Below are 25,710 nucleotides of genomic sequence, written 5' to 3' on the forward strand. Positions count from 1 at the left end.
CGGGTGCCGGCTCCCGGGCTGTCAGCGCCGGGCCGGCGAGGGCGCGAGGAGGCGCGCGAGCAGGAAGGAGCCGCGGCCCGGGGCAGCCGCCAGCCGCCGCCGCCGCCGCCGCGGGGGACCAGGTGAATGCTCCTTCCGTCCCCCGCCCCGGGTGCCTCGGTCGCGTCTGAGGAGGCGGGGTCCCCTCTCCTTACACCGGCCGCCGCGGCCGCGCTCCGGGGCAGGTGATAATGGAGGGGAAGTCTGGGCTTTGGCCGCGGCGCCGGGTTCGGGCGCATCCCAGGTACTGGAGGGAGGAGGGGCGGGACCGGGCTCGGGACCCAGCGGCCGGGGCGACGGGGAGCGGCGGCGCGCCCCTCCCGAGCCGCCGTGTCTCCCCACCCCCTCGGGCCCCCGCGCCTGCCCCACCTCGGGCGGGACCGCAGGCTGGCCCTGGGCGCCGGCTGCCGGCAGCCGCGGGTGGACGGGCGGGCGGCCCCGAGCCCCGCTGGGCCCGGCAGCGGGTGGTGGCCGAGTGATGGGTGGAAGGTGAGCTGGGCTGGAGACGCCGCCAGGCGGGCTCGGGGCACACCCCGGCTCCGCTGCTTCAGGGCTCCGCAGTTGCTCTGTGTCCCCGCCCTCTTTGATTCTTTTCTTTATGTAAGTGAAATACACGCATCTCAGTTAACCCCCCCCCCCCGCCCCAAACGTGCATCTACATGGAGAGATTATATGTTCGTATGTAATTATGTATTTACCATTTACATGCATATTACGTGTCGTCTGTCTGTAAATGAGCACTTGGGTTTTTTTTTTTTAATTGAGATATACTGCACACACCGTAAAATTCGCCCTTTCAAAAGTGCGGCCTTCACATAGTCACAAAGTTTTGCAACTATCACCACTATCCTGAAATTAGCGTCACGTCAAAATGAAACCCTTTGACCCATTAGCAGCCATTCTCATTTCTCCTTTAGCCCACCCTCTGGCAACCATTAATCTACGTCCTTTCCCTAAGGATTTGTCTGTTCTGGAAATTTCATATGAATGGAATCATACAGTAGGTGACTTTTTGTGTCTGGCTTCCTTCGCATAAAAAATGTTTTCAGGGTTCATCCATTTTGTAGCGTGTATCCGTATTCTTTTTCATGGCTGGGTACTATTCCGTTGTATTGATGTAGCATAGTTTCAGATATTGTCTATCTATTCATCACTTGATGGACATTAAGGATGTTTCCACTTTTGGTGATTGTGAATAATGCTGCTATGAGTATTTGTGTGCAGGTTTTTATGTGGGCATATGCTGTCATTTTTCTTGGGTGTATATATGATTAGCTTGTTGAGGAACAGCCAAACTTTTCCATAGTAGCTGCAACCTTTTACATTCCTGCGGAACAGTGTATGAGGGTTCCAAATTCTCCACCTGTTGGCCAACACTTGTTACTGTCTATTGGGTAGTTTTTATTATAGCTATGCTAGTGGGTGGGAAGTGGTATTGATTTGCATTTACCTGATGACCAATCATGTTGAGCATCTTTTCGTGTTCTTATTTGCTGTTTGTACGGCTTCTTTGGAGAAATGTCTCTTCGTATCCTTTGCCTATATTTTAATTGGGTTATTTGTCTTTTTTCTTACATGTCGGGTGTTTGTCTTTTTACTGTTGTATCGTTCATTTGTGGACGAAATTTTAGGTTTGGGGGCTAGTAAACTTGAAAAAAACCAACCAACCTGATAGCAAGTGACATGGTGCTTCTACTTGGGGGAAACTAAGTGCCATTTATGCTTTTTTCAGAATACCCAACCTGTCAATTCTTGGGTGTCTTACTGCCTGTTTCCCTTTCTGGTATCTTGAGAAAAGCCACAAGAGAGACCACACACAGTTGGTGTTTTCATATATTCTTTGCTTGGTTTGAAAAAAGTCCCAGTTATCACTGTAATTACAAATAACTTGGATTGATGGCTAGCTAAACAAACTAATAAAAAATGGCAAACACCAGTGATTCAATTAAAATTTCATATACTTACCTGCTCAAGCAAAGTGGAAGGTCTTACTTTACTAAGTCCGTGTAGTCTTATTACAGTTGTATTCATCTGTGGGGGGGGGGGGAGGGCAAATTTTTCTGATGGCGCTGAAGTTAAGAGCCACTTAGAGCTGAATGAACGCGACTATGCTTATTTCGTCGTTAATTTCTGAGTACACACAAATTCAGCGTTAGCCTCAGCTCTTTTATAGCAAAAACCACTGGAAAAGACACGGCACCTGTCTCTCAGGAGTTCAGGCTCACTTTCCTATTATCCTAATGTGACTGTTCAAAAATATACTTCCAAATTTCAGAAATGTTATAGAAAATAAAATTAAAGATTTCCAAGTGGAATTAATGGATAAGCAGCTGAATAGAAGTGTGAAGAAAAGCCCAATCCTGCTTTTCAACTGCTAACTTATATAACAATGGAAACATTTAACCCTTTTATGCCTCATTGACTTCCTTCATAGAATGCATAATTTCACTGTATAAGCTGAGTGTATATTTTTCTTTTAGCTAATGGAATGATTATCAAACATGTTGAAAATATCACCCATCCAAACCAATAGTTTGTTACTGACTCACCCAAAGGGTATGTAAATGTCCCGAGGCTACAAATGTTTTCCAAGGTGGCCTTCTCTGCACTCTGGAGTTTTTAGTGTCACTTATTAAGGACTGAGAGTCGAGGACAATGAAAAGTGGGAACAATTTGGGGACATGATCCCTGGGAAATGGTGGTCAGAGCAGACCCTGCCTCCTTTATGGTGGACTTCTAGGTACCTCTCATCTTTTCTCTGAGATTATTGTAGTTAGATTTCTGTAACTTAAAAATACTGTATGTGTTTTAATATATATAAGGCATATATATCTCCAGTAGGGTTCAAAGGCTAGGACTGTCAATCAGTTATTCTATCTTAATGTGAATGGATTTATTCAGATTGCTTTCCCCTTGATCAGCTACACTGAGGAAATGGGAATTTTGACTTGAAGAAGGATAAGAGAGGTAAGTAGTATGAGATCATGGAACATTTTGCGGGTTTGGCAAAACTTGCTGTATTTCTAGAAGTGTGGGTGTTGAAAATGGAGATCTTTGGACAGCATAAAAGGTCTGGAAGAAGAGTCAAGAAAAGCAAGAATGAGAATTTGGAAGGGAAGTTTGTAGGATATGAAGATAGATTCAATATATCGAGATATTTTTGCCCAAGAGAAATTCTAAATAGCACAAGTGGAAGAACCTTTTTCTCCTTCATTCCATTCCTCTTCCCCTTTTCCCCACCTTGCTTCTCCATGCTACTCTCCTCCTAGGACCCTGAAGTCAGATTGCGATGACTGTTGTGCATGTGTAAGCTTTTCAGTGTGCCAATTACACCCCTTCTGTCTCCAGATTCTGGTTTCTTGAGATCAGAGTAAAGAAACCAGATGAAGATGAAAATACTGTTAAAATAGTTTGTTATTTCTGGTAGAGCTGGATTGGAAAACTTAGTTTAGATCCCTGCTTTCTCTATTCCTTCTTCATTTGCCTACCTAGAGGCAACTGTAGCACTAAAGGTACAGGTCTCACCTGCAGGGAGGGAAAGTCCTGAATCAGGAAGTTTACCTTCTAGGAGTTGGAATGGGAAAGGAAACTTTCTTTGAAGGCGTCCAAGTTCCAGACAGCCAGTGAGAGCTTGGGGGCGGGGCCTGTCTGGAATATTGACCTTTATTCTTATCTTAGCCCTTAGGTAAATCACTTTCTCCAAGGAATTGCTGCTGGGGTAAGAGAAAAGTGTCCCTTCCATGGCCCCCCTTCAATCCCCATTTCTCCTACTCAGAGGAGTGAAGGTTCTGCTGTCATTAGAAAAATAAGCAGCCATCCTCTTGCGTTTCATAGACTAGCCTAGGAAATTAATCATTTATAAAATTGGAGCTGAGGTCATGTTTTCCTTGGAAGAGTTTTTTTAAGTGGGTGATCATTTCATTGTATGGTTAAATGTATAGATTATTAAGTCTTTTTCCTAACTTGTTTTACTCCTCCAATATTTATTTACTGAGTGTCTAATAGGCACTGGGCTGGGCCCTTGGGATTCAGCAGTGAACAAGAAAGGGTCCTTGCTCTCATGGAGTTTACAGCCTAGAGAGACAGCTAGTGCAGAAACAATTACAATAAAGCATAATAAATGTTAGAAAGCTTAGAGTACTTTGGGACCAGAAGAGGGGGACCCAATCTGAGAGTGTCAGGGGAAGTGATGGCTGAGCCCCAAGGTCACAAAGTGGAATAGGAAGTAGCCAGGTGAAAAGGAAGAGTGAGGATGAGCAAGAGTTTCAGGAAAAAGGAACATACGGAAAGGCCAAGAAGGGAGAGAGAGGGTGGTATACTAAAGCAGTATTTTTCAAACTGCAGGCTCCTGGGCAGCTACCAGTAGATTGTAAATTCAATTTAGTGGATTGTGATCTGCATCTTTGATTTATTTATTTATTAAAATAAAATTTTTTTTATGTTTTTATTTTATTTTTGAGAGAGAGAAAGAGAGAGAGAGAGAGAGTGGGGGGGGGGCAGAGAGAGAGAGACATACACAGAATCCAAAGCAGGCTCCAGGCTCTGAGCTGTCAGCACAGAGCCTGATGTGGGGCTTGAACTCCCGGACCATGAGATCATGACCTGAGCTGAAGTTGGATACTTAACCGACTGAGCCACCCAGGTGCCCCTGTGATCTGCATCTTTTAAAAAAGAAAATGTGTCACACATAGTTACTAGATTGTAATATGTAAAGTTTGAAAATGTCTGCAATAGAGGAAAGAGACAAAAAGCCTGTGTGACCACAGGCAAAGGTGGATGGGAATGATTATACAGGATTTAGTTAACCTTGTTAAAGAATTTGGATTTATTTTATTTTTAAATTTTTTTTTCAACGTTTTTTATTTATTTTTGGGACAGAGAGAGACAGAGCATGAACGGGGGAGGGTCAGAGAGAGAGGGAGACACAGAATCGGAAACAGGCTCCAGGCTCCGAGCCATCAGCCCAGAGCCTGACGCGGGGCTCGAACTCACGGACCGCGAGATCGTGACCTGGCTGAAGTCGGACGCTTAACCGACTGCGCCACCCAGGCACCCCAAGAATTTGGATTTATTTTAGAGGAAATGAGAAGCCACTGAAAAGGGTCTGATTAGATTAATTATTTTCCAGAGATACCTCTGAGTGCCTGGCCTTTCTCTACTCAAATACAAACCGCAAATTCCTTGGCCCAGTGTTACAGGTATTCCAAATTTGGTTCTAATCTATTTTTTCTAAAGAATCTTTCTTCTATTTTTTGTACTGGAACCTCCCATTTCATAAAGACTTATTGTCTGCCTAAGTGCCTTTGCACTGACGGAAAGATCTGTCTCATGTTGAACCTCTGGCATTTAGCTTAGTGCTTGGTACCCAGTAGGGATTAAGTAAATCTTTGTTGATAGAGTCTAAATATCCTGTGTATTAGAACTGTTACATGGTAGTAGAAATGACCTTGATGTTTCTAATAATACTTGCTTTTGGAAAAAGAAAAAGGTTTTATTAGAAATTCTTTTTTGGGGGGTGCCTGGGGTGGCTCTGTTGGTTGGGCGTCTGACTCGTGATTTCAGCTCAGGTCATGATCCCAGGGTTGTGGGATCAAGCCCCATGCTTATGATTCTCTCTCTCCCTCTGTCCCTCTCCCTCTCTCTTTCTCTCCCCATCCCCCCCCCCCCCCATCAATTCTTGTTTTCTCATTTGGAATCATGTTAGTGATAGAATCATATTGATTTATTTAAAAGATAATATTTAACAAAAAGTACTCTAATGTTATTCTAAAGCAGTAGCAGAGAGAAGAAAAAGAAGAGACTTTCTGATCTGGGAGTTTTTCTTCCCAAGGACTATAGAGCAATGACAGATTGTTCATACGAGGAGGCAATCTAGCAGTCATTTATATTTTGTTTGGATGGGCATTTTCGGAGCACTCACCAGAAGACAGTTTTATAAAGATGGTTAGGAACAAAGAGAATAAATTAGATTAAAATGTATCAATCATATGAGCTTAGTGGAGAGGCAACAGAGAATAAATTTTGGTTTTAGAAGAAGTAAAAATAGAACATCCATACACCCAAAGAACTTACAAATAAGAATTTAATGATGTCAGTTTGTTGCCAGAGAATGATTGTACTGTCACAGTACTGTGACTTCACAGAATTAGATTGTGAAACCCAACTGTGAAGGAAAAATTCTTTAAGTGTATGGTTTCGGTAAGTGGCAAGAGAAGTTATGAAAAATTCATGAAAGGTAGAGAGATTTCAAGTTCTGATTCAAATTTCTCTTTAATATACTTTTGAGATGGGGAAACTTGGCTAATTAGTTTTGTAAATTAGATTTTATGTAGCTTAAACATGAGTGCTAGGATCTAATTTTGCTAATATGGGATGGCTTTTTTAAAAATACTTACTGAGTCTTGTATTTTTATGTTCTACAGAGTCCTATTTTAAGCAGTGCATTGTAGAACCTAAATTGAAGCTGCTAACTTGTATAAATTTATCCTCAGGAAATCATTCTAAATATGGGAAATTATTATGCACCAAGATGTTCATTTTCGGTGCAATGTAGTTTAGTGAAGAAGATGCCCTGCTATAGGGAAATGATTCATTACGATGTGGCAGTGCACTTGAAATTTAACCATTAAAAGTGCCGTTTTAGAGCAATGGTTTCTTATTTATTACTTTTTAAATTAAAAAATAAAAAGTGCTCAGTAAAGGCCCCTGGGTAGCTCAGTCACTTAACGGTCCAACTCTTGATTTCGGCTTAGGTCATGATCCTGTGGTTTGTGAGATCAAGATCAAGCCCCTAGTCAGGCTCTGTACTGACAGTGCAGAGCCTACTTGGGATTGTCTCTCTCCTCTCTGCCCCTCCACTGCTCACACTCGTGTCTGCTCTCTCTCTCAAAATAAATAAATAAATAAATAAACTTTAAAAAAAGTGCTCAATATAAGCAAAAGTACAGATAATATAAAAATATACAGGATTTAAAAAGCGAAAGTGGTGTTTCAAGTCCTTCCTTACCCTACCCCACGACCGAGGCCAACCTGGTTCTTTAGAAATAAATACTCTGAGCACTTTGGTATCTGCCCTTCCAGACCTTTCTTCAACCCAGTGTTTTTCAAATTGTGCTCTCATGAGGGGCTTCTGGGTCTTCTCAAGTTAGGTAGGTAGAGACCTAGTGGATGGGAAGCAGGGTGCTTCACTCTGTACTGCTTTGTCTGTTCCTGTTTTATATATAGGGATTTCACATAGGGTTGAATTTAAACAAATAATTGCTCTGCATTAAAAGTAAATGTTTAGGGGCACCTAAGTGGCCCAGTGGGTTGAGCATTTGACTCTTGGTTTCAGCTCAGGTCATGATCCCAGGGTCATGGGATCAAGCCCCACGCTAGGCTCTGCACTGGGCATGGAGGTGGAGCCTTTTTGGGATTCTCTCTCTCTGCCCCCTCCCCGCCCCCCACTCGCTAAAATAAATAAATAAATAGATAGGAGCCTGCTTGGGATTCTCTCTCTCTCTCTCTCTCTCTCTGCCCCTCTCTCCTGCTTGCTATAAACAGATAGGTAGATAGATAGATAAATAAATAAGAAAAGGAAGTCCTAAACACCCTACTAAGGAATTCCAGATCTTACCCAGTTCACCATTTTGCTACATAGTGACATGAATGTTCTGCATAGACCTATTTTCCCCAGCAGTTTTATGGATGGTAACCAGTCACCTTGTTGGAATGCACTCTCCCCCAACCCCTACCTTTTTTCCCATCTCTCTAAATCTTACCTGTTCTTTAAATTTTTTTTTATTATTATGTTTATTTATTTTGAGAGAGAGAGAGAGAGACAGTATGAGCATGGAAGGAGCAGAGAGAGAAGGAGATACACTCCGAAGCAGGCTCCAGACTCTGAGCTGTCAGTGCAGAGCCCGAGGTGGGGCTCAAACCCACAAGCTGTGAGATCATGACATGAGCTGAAGTTGGATGCTCAACCAACTGAGCCACACAGGCGCACCTAAATCTTACCTGTTCTTTAAGGTTTTGTTCACCATTGTTTAGTACATTCCTTCTTTCAACAGGTATTTAGTGAACATCTACATTTTTACTAATGTTGAATAGGAAATACGCAGAATTTGTATCAAAAGCTCATAAACTAGTAAAGGATGACCTTCGTGTAAATAAGGGCAGTAATGTTTTGCAAAGAAAGAGCATTTGGCGGGGAGGGGGCAGGTACTACTAAGATAGAAGTGGTCTCTTCCTTTTCTGCAGTTTTATATGTGACTTATAAAAGGGCAATTTACGATACAGCTGCATTTCTGGGTCTTCAGGAAATACTTGTTAACTTATTAATTGAATAATAGAAGAAAATGCAGAGAATTCACCTGTGAGTTAGGGATGAGACTTCAGAAGGAACTGCTTTCATTCTTGAACCATCAGCTGTGTTAAAAAAATAACTTGAACCCAATTTACTGGATTCCAGTGTTGGGCATGAGCAGAGTTGAGAACGAGTATTGGAAGGATCTTGGTTCTGTAGTCCTTGTCCCCCATGGCCCGCTCTGGGACAGAAGGATCATAACACAGAGAATGTCTGTAGCATCTTCCTTATCATGAGCTGGTTAGTCAGCAAGTCATGAATTCAAGTCCTGTATCTTTATCTTACTAACTTTACAACTTGGGCATATTACTTAACCTCTTCAAGACTCAGTTTCTCAAACTGCAGGGTATGAACATGTCTGTCTCCCAGGTTTTCGAAAAAGACTATGTGCGAGTCCAGAGTGCTGTCTGCTATTTTCTTCACACTCTGCCACTTTCCTCTATGTTTTTAGATAAATAATTAACAAAGAATGTTTAATAACATTTGAATTTTCTTTTCTTTTTTTTTTTTTTTAAAGCAGAAAACTCTTGTACTCTAGCATTCGCAGATGATAAGGTTTCAGAATAACCCCAGGCAAACTCATGATGGATTCTGTCTTTCTAGTGCTTCATGTTCTGGTTGAGTAGACTTAGTTTTCAGTCTAGAATAAACCTTACCGTGTGGTTTAAGGTAGTCTGTGTTCCTTGTAAACTGTAAAAATGTTATTTAGATATCGTTTTAAAAATGAAAGATACATCAGGTATGGTGTGTAAACTTAACAACAATATTAGAGCTACTTCCTATTTCAGCTTTCATTTTCTTTTTTTCTTTTAAAGTACTGGTTTCCTGAAGACCCGTATTGTTCAGTACGTGTACTGTTTAGTGTATGTACAAACTGGTCAATATATATATATACGTATATAAATATATGTGTACACACACACATACCACTTTATAGCATACTGGCAGGGTAATTAAAAGCAAGATTGGATAAGTTGTATAAAAGATAAATATTTACCCTCAGTTTATTTTTTTTAGAGAAAATTGGAACAAAACAGTTGATCTGAAAGTTATAAGCCAGGGGTTCAACCTAGCAATATATAATATTTTTGTGATTGTATGGTACAGTATATTCCCTAGTATGGGGAGAAAGAGGTGGAATATTAGGTTTTGAACATTTTATAAACTATAAAACTAATGATGCATAATGATAATTAGCTAAACATATTTTGAAGACTCAGTACACCGATGTAAGCATTTTACGTGTATTAAGTCATTTAATCTTTATGAAAACCCAGTTAGGGAGGTTTGTTTGTTTGTTTGTTTGTTTTTCATGAGGAAACGGAGATTTAGAGGCATAGATCCCACAGCTAGTAAAAGTCAGGATTTAAGACACAGCAGTTTGACTTAACTACTGTCAATATCATTGGCGGGTGGACACTTCTTGACATTTAAGTTTTTGTAAGAAGCTCATCTCTCGTAATTGAAGTGTGGAGATTTGCTAAATGAGTCACTTGAAATGTCCCCGTAAAATCACTCAGTGCAAGCCCTGTTATTGATTAACCCGTTTAATGAAAGCATAGTAAATATCTCGGTAAGCTTTGTACAGTTTCAAACACAGCATAACGCATTTGCCAGTGATTCCACATCGGGTCTACAACTTTGAACAGACAGTTAGTATTCTCTCCTTTTCAAAACGTACTTGACTGAACTCTGTATACTCAGGTATGGGATTTTGTGAATAGATTTTGTAATCTGAATTCTAAATGCTATTACTCTTTAGAACAAACCTATCCCTTTCTCAACCCTGGGGGCAGTGCTTACTAGGCAATCCAAACATGTGTTTGAGCATTAGCAAGGAAGTACCAAAAGAGAGAGAAAAAAATTAATGTTTTTTAAAGAAACAGTGAGGTAGTCTTGGGAAAAATAATACCTTTTTGTGACTCTTACTTTGGGGTTGTTATTATTATTATTATTATTATTATTATTACTACTACTGTAGTCTCCACACCCAGTGTGGAGCCCAGTGCAGGGCTTGAACTCCCAGCCCTGAGAAAAAGACCTGAACTGAGATCAAGAGTCGGGACATTTAACCAACTAAGCCACCTAGGAGTCCCTGGAGTTACTGTCATTTTGAATTATATGTGATGGATTATGAGGGAGACCCGCCATAGACTTGGTAATCTGACCCTGCTTTGGAGCTTGGTGGGCACACGTAGTTATTCATCCACAATTATGTAACAAGTATAAAGTATAAATGAAATCATGGCTATGGAAAATGAATGCAACCGTTTGTCAGCTATCTGGCAGTGTTTAGGTTGTGTTCTTTAAATGAAGGCTGTTGCTTTTTGGTTGTGCTGTTCTTATTGAGAGATGAGTGCAGAGGGAGAAGTAGGAAGGAAGAGGCAATTTTAGAGCTCTGAGGAATTTCAGAAAGAGGAAATTGTAAGTAACCATTAATAGTAACTCAGTAGAATAATATTGATAAGGAAATTTGGGGGGATATTTTATGAAATGCAAAAGGCAGGATGTAAAATAATATGTACAATATAAGCCTATTTTTGTTTTGAACATATATATATATATATATATATATATATATTAAAATATAGTAAAGTTATATACCACTATGTCATCAGTGATTATCTCGGAATGATAGGTTTCCAGAATAAACAATTTTTGTGTATCTTTGCCTTTTCTTCTTCTTCTTTTTTTTTTTTTTTGCACTGAAGACCAAAAAAGAAAAATAATTTAAAAAAACCTCCCTCTATGCTAGTGGGAATTAGAAGAACAGTTTCAAATGAGCAGGGAAAGAAGGAAGGGTAGTCAGGATATTTTTATGAGCAAAGACCATCATGACAACTAGGCTGGTTTTTAGGTGGCTTTGAGTATAGTTAGCTTGAACTTCAAGTTGGACCCAGAGCCTCCCCCAACCTTTTTCCCCCGTCCCCCGCCCTGCCCCCACCCAGCTGGTATTTGAGTAAAAAGGTACACAGCCCTGACCAAAGGGTAGAGAAGAGACTTGATTGAGTTAGGCCATTGTTTCACTTTGTTGCCAAGATAATCAAGTAACATAACACCGTGTACCTGTAGTTTACCTCATCTGTGTATCTTCTCTTGTACTGAGTCTGTGCACTTGAATTGACTTCACAGCGCTATGTAACAGGGAGCACCCTTGAGGGAAAGCACAGCCTGGGAAGGTAGAAGATCTTTCTGGGCGGTGCCATTGTGCAGGTGTCCCAGCAAGGGAAGGTGGTGTTAGGCTGCCACCTGAGGAACACCTGTGCGAGGGAGCTGTGCTGTTTTATCACTTTGGAAGGTAATGTAATATGGCCTGCCCGTCAGTTCACTGCTTCACCTCTGAGATCTGGGGCCGGGGGAGGGGGGAGCTGTGGGTGAGTAGAAGTGCTTTAAGTAAATAGTTAAAATGAGATACTGTGACAATTATGGAATACTCCTGGTCTTAAAATGTAGAAAAAAAATGCTGACTTTATCTGTGGCAAATCATTTTTTCCTTTCTCTTTTCTTAAAAAGAAAGTTTCATTTTTCTTTTAAATTTTGACACATTAGCTTTTTTCTTCCTTTCTCTGTTCTTAAAAATGGGATTTTTTTTCTTTTAAACTTTGGGACATTGGCATCCTTTCTGTACCTTAAAATTCTGAAAGAGTTCATTTTCAATTTTTAGTTTAATTATACACAGAGTTGATGGTATATTTTATGTTGGTCTAGAAGTGGGTTTACCTTTTCAGGGTTGAATTCTCTGTAAGAATATAAGGATGTGTCATGGGGGAAAAGTATGAAAGTATACTTTTGTAGGAGTTCGGAAAAATGTTTACTAATTTGAAATGCTGATGAAGTCATTACTTACTTTCTAAATTTAGGTATTTTAGACTTACAAGTGCCAGAGAACACTGCTAAGGAAATGCATTATTTATGTTTTATTCTTATGTACACTATCTTTTACACAGAGGTGTTGAGTCAGTTTATAAAAAAACAACACCTACAAGAAATGTTGGCTTTTTAAAAAAAGAATTACAAGACTAGTACTAGAGAAAATAAAACTAGGAGTATCACATTAAGATGAATACATTAATCATAGACTTGAATTTTAACTATAGCTATCAGTTTCCTTGCTGCTGAAGTAAAAAAAAAGGGGGGGGGTTTCAATATTTATTAAAGAAAAGAAAAATACTGGTTTTCAGTAGCAACGCTGTCTGTAGCTATTATTTCTAAAGTTTCTTATGACTTTATACATGAATGATTGATGAGAAGGTGATGTTCTCAGCAGGAGTTTGCAGGAAATTAATGAATGTCAATAGCTTGTCAATTGAAGGAGAGAGTGTTAAGTGGTAATTTTTGAATAAGATACGTATAAGAAATGTTGAAGACAGAGTAGGAGAAATAAACTGTTTTGTTGTTGAAAAGCGCTTTCTCAACTTCAAAACAGAGTTCTCTGATTAAACTTGTTTGCCACCCAACTATTCCTCAGGTTTTTTCAAACAGTAGCACTAACTGATGTTTTTGGTAATAGTTGGCTTCCTGTGTTATTAAAACTATTTGTGTATTGCTCTGAATTTAATCAGAATATCTAGTTAAATGGTTGAATTTTTTCCTCATTTTTCAGTTGGTTGGTTTGATAGGGACTAGATGTAATCTAACTGATGGCACTTGGCAGAATAAACTGTACTTTGTTTATGCAATACACATAGTTCTTTGGACACACATATTTATTCTGTCAACATTTTCTCGATAAGTAGAAATGGCTTAACTCTGGGATATGTTTTAGTTGAATCATTACCTTGATTTTGACGTATCCTTCTAAATAAACCATTCTTAAATTATATTTATTATTTTTATTTTTTTTGAGAAAGAGAAAAAGAGTGAGGCAGGGGCAGAGGGGGAGAGAGAATTTTTTATTTTTTTAATTTTATTAAAAAAATTTTTTTAATGTTTATTTATTTTTTGAGGGAGGGAGAGAGAGAGCATGAGCAGCAGAAAGGCAGAGAGAGGGGCGCCTGGGTGGCTCAGTCGGTTGAGCGGCCGACTTCGGCTCAGGTCATGATCTCACGGTCCGTGAGTTCGAGCCCCGCGTTGGGCTCTGTGCTGACCGCTCGGAGCCTGGAGCCTGTTTCAGATTCTGTGTCTCCCTCTCTCTCTGCCCCTCCCCCGTTCATGCTCTGTCTCTCTCTGTCTCAAAAATAAATAAACGTTAAAAAAAAAAAATTTAGGGGCGCCTGGGTGGCGCAGTCGGTTAAGCGTCCGACTTCAGCCAGGTCACGATCTCGCGGTCCGTGAGTTCGAGCCCCGCGTCAGGCTCTGGGCTGATGGCTCGGAGCCTGGAGCCTGTTTCCGATTCTGTGTCTCCCTCTCTCTCTGCCCCTCCCCCGTTCATGCTCTGTCTCTCTCTGTCCCAAAAATAAATAAAAAACGTTGAAAAAAAAAAATTTAAAAAAAAAAAAAAATTTAAAAAAAAAAAAAAAAAAAGAAAGGCAGAGAGAGAGGGAAACACACAATCCAAAGCAGGCTTCAGGCTCTGAGCTGTCAGCACAGAGCCCAACGTGGGGCTTGCACTCATGAACCACGAGTTTGTGACCTGAGCCAAAGTCGGATGCTCAACTGACTGAGCTACCCAGCCGCCCCCCTCCCCCCCCCCCAACGAGACAGAGAGAGAATCTTAAGCACGCTCCATGCTCAGGCCTGACGTGGGGCTTGATCTTGCAATTATGAAATCATGACCTGAACCAAAATCAAAAGTCCAACGCTTAACCAACTGAGCCACCCAGGGGCCCCTCCAACTACCTTTAAATGAGCTCAACAATGATAAAAATTATGAGATATGTAAATTACTATAGCTCATCTGTTGTTTGGACCAATTTGAGACTTCACCCCTTATAAAGCCTGTGGGATAGTTATTAAGTGGGCTCACCTTCATTCTTTAGAATTGTTACTGTGGAATGGTTCCTTTTCCTTGTTTAGCTACGGGACATGAGCAGAAGACATTTATATGCTTTTTTCCCCCTAGTTCTACGTTCTTAACTGGATACCATGAAATATATACCTCTGCCAAGCCAAGATGGTGCATTTGGAATTCTGGAGGTTTCTTTTATATTACAAATTGATTTTTTACCTTTTGAGGGCCAAGCGATACATTCAAATATCATAAGAAACACAACGTGTCATCTGTGCCATGTGGGAGTTGGCATTGGGAAACCAAATGGATACCTTTCATTTAAAATAAGAAAAATTCTCGGGGCGCCTGGGTGGCTCAGTCAGTTAAGCGTCCCACTCTTGATTTCAGCTCAGGTCATGATCTCAAGGTTCGTGGGATTGAGCCCTGCTTGGGATTCTCTCCCTCTCTCTCTCTCTCTCTCTCTCTCGCTCTCGCTCTCACTCTGTCTCTTGCTACGCACCCCCCCTCCCCACCGCTCTCTCCCCCACTAGCCCCCCTCACGTGCATGCTGTCTCAAAGAATAACATAAAAACTTAAAAATTTTTTTAAATTCTCTCTTTAAAACTGTGATAGGAGAATTGCTAATTATTGTTGGCAATAAATTTTGACTATTCTTTCCTCTCTGTACCTTTAATCCTACATTAATTTGGGTAGTTTTTTTTTTTTTTAAGTGTTTATTTTGATAGAGAGCACATGCATGTGGGGGAGGGGTAGAGAGAGAGAGAGGGAGAGACAGAATCTCAAGCAGCCTTCACGCTGTCAGCACAGAGCCCCACATGCGGGCTTGAATTCATAAACTATGAGATCATGACCTGAGCCAAAATCAACACTTGATCTTAGCCAAAAGGCCGAGAAGCAATAACCTTAGCCAAAATCAAGAGTTGGTCGCTTAACCAGCTCAGCCACCCAGGTGCCCCGGGTAGATTTCTTTGAGGTGGTATACTTTTATCATCACCTTTTGAATGAGATGAATTGTTCCTGGCTGTTAGGAACAATTTGGTAGGAAGTATAGAAGTGGAAAAGCTGAATAAAGGAGATTGGATTGAATGAAGGAAGTTTAGAGGAGAGAGAATAATTTACCTGGGTTTGGTAATCTAGTAGAAGGCAGTGAGTTATTGTGAAACATTAGGAACCCAAAATAAGCGATATGGGGAGCCCAGTGGATGAGGATAATCAAGGGCTAAAAATGAGAAATGATTTCTGTAAAAGTGGCAGGGCTAGCTCAAATGAGAAGAGACTTCTTCAGTGCAAATCAGTAGTCAAGGTCTGTGATCCCCATAGATGGGATTAGAGTGTCCTCCCAGGTTCTGATGAGCGTTCAAGGAAGGAGGAGTTGGCATGAGGTCACAGCAAAATGGCAGAGAGTGGTGTCGGGGTGAACATGAGAAAACCAGAGGGATGATTGTTTAAGAGCTTATTGGGATGAGCTCTGAGAAAGGTGATTTGATGGAAAATCCTTAGGAAAAGGGAATTGTGGATAAGAAATGGGGAACCTGAAGTGTTCAGGTCATGAAACTGATATCTAAAAGACTTTTAAACATAATTTTTGCTTAAGTGAAAGGAGTTGATCATTGAGAGAAATTGGTGAGGATTTAAGTTTACACAGATTTAGATCTTAAAATGAAAATACTTAAAGTCAACTTGTTGCCTAGGTGCTGCAAAAAGCAAATTAACTAGACATGATCTTTCTTTATGAACTAATTATACAATTAAACAATTAAGTACTTACTGAGTATTATTCAAAAGAATGAACCAAAATTTTTTATGAAACTAGAAAATAATTTTGTATGTCAGCTGAGGTCTGCCCTAACCTCTCTGAAAACTAACTGACTACATAATACATCCTCCGTGGTAACTACCTACATTTGAATAACTAACCAGAAAACATAGTCAAAGAGAAAACAGAAGGGAGCAGAATGCACACTATACGAATACATACAATTTATACAAATATATTTATATAAATATACCCACCTGATGGACAAGTTTTGAGATTTTTTGACTAACTGTGAGAATGCTGGTAACAGATTAACTCAAAACAGTTTTGTTGTGGGAAGATAACAAAGTATTAAGCTCTCATTTAGTGCCTTTCTTAGTAATTAGGCAGGACAGGCCTGGTAACTCACAGCTCTGTTGGGTTTTTCAAGTGTATTATTTAGCCTTTGCAATCAAACAATGCCTCCTCCAGCACCAGGAACAGATTTTCTCCAAGATAATGATGTAGTAAATCAACACACATACAATATGCTGCTTTTCCTAACTTTTTTTTTTTTAATTTTTTTTTAACGTTTATTTATTTTTGAGACAGAGAGATACAGAGCATGAACGGGGGAGGGTCAGAGAGAGGGAGACACAGAATCTGAAACAGGCTCCAGGTTCTGAGCTGCTAGCACAGAGCCCGACGCGGGGCTCGAACTCACGGACCTCGAGATCATGACTTGAGCCGAAGTCGGCCGCCTAACCGACTGAGCCACCCTAGGCGCCCCACCTAACTTTTAAAACAAGCAATTTAAACTAGTGTTTTTCATTTTTGTGACCAAAGTTGAATTCATAAGGAGTATCTGGTATTATTAGTTTATATTTCTTTAAGTCAGTGGTTCTCTGATGTGACTCTGTAGACCAGTGCTGTCCCATGACAGTACTTTTATAGGGAACACGGAGTGAGTTCTTCATTAATCTAAATGTGTTTAATGGAAAGGCTGTCTTTTGGTCTAAGATTTTGTCTCTTCTGCATTCTTTTTTTTTTTTTTTTTAATTATTGTATTTATTTTTTTAGATGTTTGTTTTTGAGAGAGAGAGAGTATGAGTAGGGGCGCGGGCAGAGAGAGCGGGACAGAGGATCTGAATCGGACTCTGTGCTGACAGCAGAGAGCCCGATGTGGGGCTCAGACTCATGAACTGCGAGATCATGACCTGAGCTGAAGTCAGATGCTCAACCAACTGTGCCACCCAGGCACCCCATATAATATTTTTTCTAAGTTTTAATTTATTTATTCATTTTAAGTAACCTCTACACCCAACATGGGGCTCAAACTCACAACTCCAAGATCAAGTTCTTCCAGCTGAGCCAGCCAGGCACCGCTCCCTTCTTCATTCTTGGTGTTAAAATGTACAGTTATTTTTTAAAGTTAATTAATTAATTTTTTAATTTACATCCAAGTTAGCGTATAGTGCAACAGTGATTTCAGGAGTGGATTCCTTAATGCCCCTCACCCATTTAGTTCATCCCCTCTCCCACAACCCCTCCAGCAGCCCTCTGTTTGTTCTCTGTATTTAAGACTCTTTTATGTTTTGTCCCCCTCCCTGTTTTTATATTATTTTTGCTTCCCTTCCCTTATGTTTATCTGTTTTGTATCTTCAGCTTCTCATATGAGTGAAGTCCTATGATATTTGTCTTTCTCGGACTCATTTCGCTTAGCATAATACCCTCTAGTTCCATCCACATAGTTGCAAATGGCAAAATTTCATTCTTTTTGGTTGCTGAGTATATACACATATACATATACATACCACATCTTTTTTTATCCATTCATCTATTGAAGGATATTTGGGCTCTGTCCATACTTTGGTTATTGTTGATAGTACTGCCATAAACATTGGGGTGCATGTGGCCCTTCAAAACAGCACAACTGTATCCCTTGGATAAATACCTAGTAGTGCAGTTGCTGGGACATAGGGTAGTTCTATTTTTAATTTTTTTAGAAACCTTCATACTGTTTTCCAGAGTTTGTATTCCCACCAGCAGTGCAAAAGAGATCCTCTTTCTCTGCATCCTCACCAACATCTGTTGTTGACTGAGTTGTGAATTTTAGCCATTCTGACAGGTGTGAGGTGATCTCATTGTGGTTTTGATTTGTGTTTTCCTGATGGTGAGTGATGTTGAGCATTTTTTTCATGTGTTGGTTGGCCATCTGGATGTCTTCTTTGGAGAAGTGTCTATTCATGTCTTTTGCCCATTTCTTCACTGGATTATTTGTTTTTTGGGTGTTGAGTTTGGTAAGTTCTTTATAGATTTTGGATGCTATCCCTTTATCTGTTATATCATTTGCAAATATCTTCTCCCATTCTGTTGGTTGCCTTTTAGTTTTGCTGATTGTTTCCTTTGCTGTGCAGAAGCTTTTTATTTTGATGAGGTCCAATAGTTCATTTTTGCTTTTGTTTCCCTTGCCTCCGGAGATGTGTTGAGTAAGAAGTAGCTGCGGCCAAGGTCAAAGAGGTTTTTGCCTGCTTTCACCTTGAGGATTTTGAGGCTCTCTGTCTTACGTTTAGGTCTTTCATCCATTTTGAGTTTATTTTTGTGTATGGTGTAAGGAAGTGGTCCAGGTTCACTTTTCTGCATGCTGCTGTCCAGTTTTCCCAGCACCATTTGCTGAAGAGATTGTCTTTATTTCACTGGCCATTCTTTCTTGCTTTGTCAAAGGTTAGTTGGCCATACGTTTGTGGGTCCATTTCTGGATTCCCTATTCTGTTCCATTGATCTGAGTGTCTGTTTTTGTGCCACTACTGTACTGTCTTGATGATTACAGGTTTGTAATACAGCTTGAAGTCAGGGATTGTGATGGCTCCAGCTTTGGTTTTCTTTTTCAAGATCGCTTTGGCTATTTGGGGTCTTTTCTGATTCCATACAAATGTTAGGATCGTTTGTTCTAGCTCTGTGAAGAATACTGGTGTTATTTTGATAGAGATTATTATGTACGCTTATTTTTTAGAAAAAATCATTAAATTTTTTAAAAATTTTATATATATATTTATTTAATTTTTTTCCAGTTTTATTGAGATATAAGTGACATATGTCACTGTGTGAGTTTCAGGTTTACAGCATAGAGTTTAGACTGTGAAGTAATTACTATAGTAAGTTAACATCCATCAAGCCATATAGAGAGAATAAAAAGAAATGAGGGAAAAAACCCTTCCTTCTTGTGGTAAGAATTGTTAAGATTTACTCTCTTAACAACTTTTATATGTCATAGAGCAGAGGAAACTATAGTCATCATGTTGCACATTATATCCCTAATACTTGTGTATCTTGTAACAGGAAGTTTGTACTCTTTAACCTTTTTTGTTCCAATTCACCCTTCTCTTCCCCTGGCCCCATCTCTGGTTATCCCAAATCTGATCCTTTTTCTGAGTTTGAGTCCTTTTCTTTCTTTTCTTTTCTTTTCTTTTCTTTTCTTTTCTTTTTCTTATGATTCTACCTATAAATGAGATCATGTCGTATTTGTGTTTCTCTTTTTGCCTTATTTCACTTAGCATAATGCCCTCAGGATTTATCCATGTTGTTGCAAATGGCAGGATTTCCTTATTTTTTTATGGCTGAATAATATTCCACTATGTACACACACACATGCATACACACACACACACACACGCCACAACTTCTTTATCCACTTACCTTTCAGTGGACTCTTTGGTTGTTTCATGTTTTGGCTATTGTAAATAATGCTGCTCTGAACACAGGGCTACAGATATCTTTTCAGTGATCTAAAGATCATTCCTTTGGATATGTTCCCAGAAGTGGAATTGCTAGATCATATGGTAGTTCTATTTTTAATTCTTTGAGGATTCTCCATATTTTTTCCGTAATAGCTGTACCAATTTACAATCCTGCCAGCAGTGGACAAAGGTTCCCTTTTCTTCAAATCCTAGTCAGCATTTGTTATCTTTTGTCCTGTTGATGGCCATTCTAACAGCCATCAAGTGGGAAAGATTGTTTTTGGTAAAATTTGGGGAGAAATTTGACTGTTTAATGAGATCTAAATGTTTGCAAACCATTGTTACAAAATTCTTTAACTGTAGATGGAACCCTTAAGTGCTCAGAGACTCAACTAAAATAGGTAGGAATCTATGGGTCAGGGTCCTTTTCTACATACTTACTTTTAGGTAGCTTTTGTTGGATCATGCTGTGGTAATAATTCCAAACTCTCAATGGCTTTCAACCACAATGCTTTATTTCTCTCTCGCTTTACATGTTGCCTGTGGGTTACTGCGTATTGGCCGCAGTTGCTGGGGCTCTGCATGGGTCTTTGTCCCAGGACCCAGTCTGAAGAAGTAGCACTAACCTAGGACATCCCATTCTCATGACAGATGGAAGAGGAGACATAGCCGAACTGTTTCTGCTTGTAGGTGTTGCTGCTGCTCTTATTCCATTGGCCAATTCAAGTCACATGGCCAAATCTGCTGTCAGTGGAGATGAGGAAGTAGAATTCTCTCATAGTCCCTTCAACAGGTGGAGATAATTCTCTTATAGGAGGGCAGCAATAATGGGAGTAAAATAAAATCTACAATATCATTCTTACTGAAGCACTCATGTAGTCTATATGAATAAAGAACAGTAAGAAACAGATATCCACTATCAAGCTGAAAAAATATAACCAATACCTTTGAAGCTCTCTGTGTGCTTTTATACCACGTACTCAAATATACCCATTCTCTTGAAGTTTGTGATTATATCCTACCCTTCTTCATATATTCCATTGTATTAATATCCCACAATTTATGTTTTCTCTTGAGTTAATTCCAATTTTTTACTAGTATGAAGATGCTGCTAAGGATATTATTTTATGTGTCTTCTAGTATACTGTGCATGAGTCTCTCCAGGATATGAACTTAGGGTGGAATTTGCGGAAATGTGGGGCATAGAATCTTTAATTTTAGCATACAACAATTGTTTTCCAAGGCAGTATAATGTTTATAGTTGCACTAGTAGTGTTTTGTGTATTACCAGTGCTCACATCCTTGTTCACATTCGAAAGTTTCACAACATCTAATTTTTAGTGTAATGAATGTAAATCAGATTCTTTTTTGAATGTACTGGGAGACACTTCTCAAACTTTCATGTGTACACAAATCACTTGGGAATGCTATTAGAAGAGCAGGTTTTGATTCACAGGTTGGGCTAGGGATGTGAGCGGAGATCCTGCATTTCTAACAAGCTCCCAGGTGATGACAGTGCTGCTGGACCATAAACCATGCTTGGAGTAACAAGGATCTAAGGCACTAAAATAGAATTGTCCCTGTGTTGGTTGTGCTCAGCACCTAAAGAGTCTTTGGAACAAAACTGCTAAATAACAGTATTTGATGCAGCCCTTAATCTAGGGTTTTTGAATTATGCCCGATATCTTCACTGACGTTAGATGAGTAGTATAGATAAATATGTATTTTTCATCTAGCAATTTTGGGAAAAAAAAAAAGAAGTCCCAGGCCACAATTTTAATCATTCTACTTGTACTCTACTGCTGATTTTTTTGTTTTTTAATTTGAAACTTCTGTTTTGTGGAAATGCTGGCCATTAGTGAATAAAATAGTGGATTATTTTTTCTTAGAGTTTGTCGCTTTATAACTGACAGCAAGAATTCAGAATTTAAGCCTCGGCCATTCCACTAAAGTTCTAAAGACACTATTTCTTCTCATCTAGGTTGATACTAGATTAATATAATCTACTAAGAAGTTGAAGAATGAGCCATAAATATCTCCACTGGCATTCTTTAACTTAAGCACCTTAAAGCTACGGGAAACTTTGCCCAATTCCTTTTATTTATTTTTAAAATTTTTTACTTGTTTTTACTCATTCATGGGTAAACAACAATATAGAGTAACCAATTTTTATTTGGGGGCATGTATGTACATCACTCATTTTAAATCTACCACAAAGTATTTCGATTGTAATCCATTATTTCCATGAGTTCTTTATTTTATTTATTTATTTGGAGAGAGAGGGAGAGAGAGAGAATCCCAAGTAGGCTCTGTGTGGTCAGCATGGAGCCTGATGCAGGGCTTCACCCATGAACCGCAAGATTATGACCTGAGCTGAAATCAAGAGTCTGATGCTCAACCAACTGAGCCACTTGGGTGCCCCTAGGTGATTTCTTTAAAAGAAAAAAGTTTAAGGAGTCTTTAAGAGTGGTAATGGAACTTGTCAGTAACCAAGCATTAGACTAACTGGTGATCAGTCACTAACTTGATAAAATGAAGGAGAAAATAAAAATAAACACATATTCCTCAGTGCAAAATAGTGATATGTGGTCCACGGCATGTGCCTGTAACAAGGTAATCCCTACTATTTCCAAATTGCATTCTTAAACAACAACAAAAAAAGATGTTAGGACAAAAAACACCACTCAGACTAGCTTATGCAACGAAGAGTTATTGGCCCATATAATTGGTAACAACAACGCTGGAATGAGCTTAAAATAAATGAAATAGACATTCTAATTATGTTGTCAGGACCCTTTCATCTCCTGGCTTTGATTCTCTCTGTGGATCCTCTTCTAATGTAGATGGGCTTTCCTTCAAGTGGTACTAATAGTGGTGGTGGTAGAGGGGACTTTTTGAGGTGGAAGATAAAGGGACAGCTTCAGAATTATGTTGTTCCAAAGGGAAGTGAGTAAACTCTCCCAGAGACCTTCCACATTAAGGTAGTCCTATAACTTACTCACTCTTCATTAAATCAGCTCTCTCTTTTATAGCCTTTATCATAAATTATCTCATTTGTTTGCTCACCTGGTTGCTTTTCCTCCCCACTACAAGGTAAAATCTGTTAGAAGCAAGAACGGTGCCTATTTTGTTAATTATGTTAGTCTCAGCATTCAGTAGGCACTCAGGACATAGTAAGAAAAAAAATACAGTAAAACCTTGGTTTGTGAGCATAATTCGTTCTGGGAACATGCTTGTAATCCAAAGCACTGGTATATCAAAGCGAATTTCAGAACCATTGGCTCAGTTGTGATCATGTGATGTTTGGTGTCTTGTATTACTTGTATTGCAAGACGTCACTCATTTATTAACTTAAAACTTACTAGACATGTTTGCTTGTCTTGTGGAACACTTGTGGAACAAGTTATTCGCAATCCAGAGTTTTACTTGCATGTGAAATTCCGGGAGAGGAAGTAGGTTCTGCTCAAACCATTTGTCATCATGTAGTCTGGAGGGTAGGATACTGTTGATTGATAGACCTACCAGAACTGCATGGAATAGAGGAAGAATGTGTTCACGCAGGAAATGGAAATTTGTATAAATTTTTATTTTAAAGTGATCTCTGCACCCATTGTGGGGCTTGAATTCACGACCCCGAGATCAAGAGTCTCAAGCTCTACTGGCTGAGCGAGCCAGGTGCCCCTGAAATTTGTACAGTGCTTCCCAGAAAAAGGTAGCCCTGAGAATGGAGGCTTGGGCTAGATTTCAGCCCTATTCTGTGGTCTCTGTCAATAGAGACCCTGATGAGTATCTATCTCTCCATCTCAGTTTCTGAATAGCTTATGCAGAAATGAGAATATTAGGAACAAAAGTATGAGCTGGACATGTCTTTGCATCTGGATCGCTCTTGGCCGACACTGTGTAGACTGTGCTTAGCCGTAAAAATATTCTAACAGAGATGTCTTGAGAAATTCCTCTCTTCCCCACCCCTACCCTCTCCTTTATTTTTCTATTTAGGGTTAATTGGTCAAGTTTCCCAAGGACACATTTTGAGTTTTCTGAACTTTAGGGTGACTGGATGGTGGTACAGATGCTACCATGCTTCTTTCTGATTTATTTACATTTCTCCACATTTCTGTTTTGATCAACCTGATAATTCTACTTCAAAAGGAAGAAACTCCCTGTATATATCACAGGCCCTTCAGTAGAATAGATTTGTCTTAAAACTCAATCCCTTTGGGGTTTGTTTTATATTTTATTTAGTTGAGGATCTCTTTGAGGCAGTGAAATGCTCACTCTTTAAAAAGGGGCAATGGCCCCTGGGTGGCTCAATCAATCAGTCAAGTGTCCCACTCTTGATTTTGGCTCAGGTCCTCGTCTCATGGTTTGTGAGATCCAGCCTTGTATTGGGCTCTGTGCCAATAGCACGAAGCAGCATGGGATTTTCTCTCTCTCTCTCTCTCTGTCTCTCTCTGATTCTGCCTCACTTGTGTGTGCTGTCTCTCTCTCTCTCAAAATAAATAAATAAATATTTAAAAAAATAAAAAGGGGCACATAGGTTGAAGGAACAGAAACCCGCTCAATCTTCTCATATAAGGCTGCTGGGAATCTCGTAAGTTCCAGAAGTACAGCTCAGCATCTTGACATGAAGGGTTTTCAGGCTGCTGTTCTGCCTGTCTTTCTCTTTCTGGGACTCCTTGTTTTCTCCTCTGCTTTAGTCTCGACCTTGGTTTTACTCTGGACACTGATTCTCTTTAAACACTGACTTTTCTCTATATGCAGATCAACCTGCGAGTGGCAAAAAAAAAAAAAAAAAAAAAAAGCAACTAGTACTTAATCTACTCATTGGATTCTCAGGACAAGTCAACAAGAAGTCTGCACTGTAATCCCTTGGGGAGCTTAAAAAGAAAGATATACAGGCCTCAAATACAGATATTCCGAGTCAGGAGGTTTGGAGTCCTAGAATCTATTTGAAAATGTTCCCCAGTAGGAATTCCAAGAGCCTCCACAGTCACAATAGGGAAGGAAGAAAAGTGAGTGAATGATGAGTAGATGAGACAGGCTCTCGCACCTGCTTGTCCCCTCCGTAGCTCCTTCTCTTTTTCTGTGTGCCATTTCTTGCTGTTGATTTTCCTATGCCAGGAGAGGAGATAGACATTCTAAGGAATTGAAAACAAATATTGAAAGATGTAATCGTTTTCACTAAAAGCAGCAGTACGGGCAGCAATCATTCTTACTCTCACCTGGTGGGTGGGCAGTGGGTCATCTGTCCCTTATCAAATAAGTGCCGATTTCTTGATCGCGGATGCTCTTGCAAGTATAAGGCAGGTCTGAGTGTTCTGACCTGAGGCCTTTAGACCCATTGCAGTAGATTGTTCTGAAAGCCTCTGCAGCTACGGCAGCAGCGGTTCGCCTAGGCTCTCTGCGTTGGCGGGGGTGGGGGGTGGGGTATGAACCTGCAGCTCAGTGCCCGTCACTCTCAAACCAGCTACAGCTGTGTCTGTGTCTCTTCGTTCAGTCTTTAGAGAGAATTTGGTCACTGGCCAGCCTGTGAGGGCTGGCTCTACTCCGGGCAGTCTACAAAGAGCAGACTTTGTGAGAAGAGCATTCAGTTATAAGTGCATTACAAGCTTTCTTTTGGTTGGCTTGCAAAGTAGATCTTTCTGTAAGTATTTGTAGAATAAATGCCCTGAGCAGTATTTAGGATATTTACCAAATGTTTTTATGGCAAAATTATCATTGTCTCCTCATAGTTAATAAAAATAACATTTTGATAAAATATATATTATTCAAGTTGTAAATAAAGTTACACGGTTTATTATTTAACACATTTAAAACATGATGCCATATACCTTTTATTACGTACTGACGTATGTAAAGAGTTGTAATGATTTGATTTTGAGACCTCCCTGTAAGTAATAGAAGCCATCGCTTTCTTTAATAAATTTGTCTACTGTAGGAAGGACTGCAGGGACATTTGATG

The 25,710-nt window shown here is 39.8% G+C and overlaps 1 protein-coding gene across 4 annotated transcripts in view; it reads left to right on the forward strand.

Annotated features, from left to right (window-relative positions):
* The window catches only part of SLC41A2 (solute carrier family 41 member 2), a 125,332-nt gene continuing 99,622 nt past the window's right edge, over positions 1–25,710 (forward strand). Inside the window, exons 1-2 of one of the 4 annotated variants that reach the window (XM_019446648.2) lie at positions 9,986–10,090; positions 11,519–11,684. The gene's annotated coding sequence lies outside the window, so the exon portion shown is untranslated. Of the gene's footprint in view, positions 123–9,985; positions 10,091–11,398; positions 11,685–13,846; positions 13,950–25,710 lie in introns of those variants that run through there. The other 3 variants (XM_019446650.2, XM_053894639.1, XM_053894640.1) reach the window with 3 other exon arrangements.

The sequence above is a fragment of the Panthera pardus genome, unplaced genomic scaffold (assembly GCF_024362965.1).
Source record: "Panthera pardus isolate Hobbes unplaced genomic scaffold, ASM2436296v1 HiC_scaffold_6, whole genome shotgun sequence".
In the NCBI taxonomy this organism is placed as follows: Eukaryota; Metazoa; Chordata; class Mammalia; order Carnivora; family Felidae; genus Panthera; species Panthera pardus.